Genomic DNA, 1436 nt, shown 5'->3' on the forward strand with positions numbered 1-1436 from the left:
TGAAGTTGATGTGCTGGAAATTTTGGAAGACATTAAGATTGATAGGTCCCCAGGGCCAGACCAGATTTATCCTAGGCTGCTCCAGGAAGTGAGAATGGAGGTTGCTAAGCCGCTGATGAGGATCTTTGCCTCCTCACTCTCCACGGGAGTCATACGAGAGAATTGGAAGGAGGCAAATGTTGTTTCTCTTTTCAAGAAGGGTAATAGGGAAATCCCTGGCAATTACAGATCAGTCAGTCTTACATCTGTGGTCAGCACGGTTTTGGAAAGAATTCTGAGGGATAGGATTTATGACTATTTGGAAAAGCATAGCGTGATTAAAGGCAGTCAGCATGGCTTTGTGAAGGGCAGATCATGCCTCACAAATCTTGTTGAGTTCATTGAGGATGTGACGAGACAGGTTGACGAAGGTCGAGCAGTGGATGTGGTGTATATGGACTTCAGCAAGGCATTTGATAAGGTTCCCCATGATAGGCTCATTCATAAAGTCAGGAAGTATGGGATACAGGGAGATTTGGCTATCTGGATTCAGAATTGGTTGGCTGACAGAAGGCAGAGAGTGGTTGTAGATGGAAAGTATTGTGTCTGGAGGTCAGTGTCGATTGGGGTCCCGCAGGGCCCTGTTCTTGGACGTCTGTTCTTTGTAGTTTTTATAAATGACTTGGATGAGGAGGTTGAGGAGTGGGTTAGTAAATTTGCCGATGTCACAAAGGTTGGAGGTGCATAGCATAGAGGGCTATTGCAGGCTGCAGTGCGACATAGACAGGATGCAGAGCTGGGCTGAGAAATGGCAGATGGAGTTCAACCTGGATAAATGCGAAGTGATGCACTTTGGAAGGTCGAACTCAAATGCAGAATATAGGATTAAAGCCAGGATTCTTGGCAGTGTGGAGGAACAGAGGGATTTCGGTGTGCAAGTACATAGATCCCTCAAAGTTGCCATCCAAGTGGATAGGGTTGTTAAGAAAGCATATGGTGTTTCAGGTTTTACTAACAGGGGGATCAAGTTTAAGAGCCGCAAGGTTTTGCTGCAACTCTACAAGACACTGGTGAGACCACACTTGGAATATTGTGTCCAGTTCTGGTTGCCCTATTATAGGAAAGATATGGAGACTTTGGAGAGGGTGCAAAGAAGGTTTAGCAGGATGCTGCCTGGACTGGAGGGCTTATTTTACAAAGAGAAGTTGACTCAGCTCAGAATTTTCTCTCTGGAGAGAAGGAGGAAGAGAGGTGACCTGATCAAAGTATACAAGGTAATGAGAGGCATGGATTGACTGGCACGAGGGGACATAGTTTGAAGATATTAGGAGGAAGGTATAGAGGAGACATCTGAGGTAGGTTCTTTATGCAGAGAGTTGTGAATGCATGGAATGTGTTGCCAGTGGTGGTGGTAGAAACAGAGTCATCAGGGACATTTAAGCGACTGCTGGACATGC

Source organism: Chiloscyllium plagiosum, unplaced genomic scaffold, assembly GCF_037043375.1.
Source record: "Chiloscyllium plagiosum isolate Xiang-an unplaced genomic scaffold, Cpla_swu_hap1 HiC_scaffold_5, whole genome shotgun sequence".
NCBI lineage: Eukaryota > Metazoa > Chordata > Chondrichthyes > Orectolobiformes > Hemiscylliidae > Chiloscyllium > Chiloscyllium plagiosum.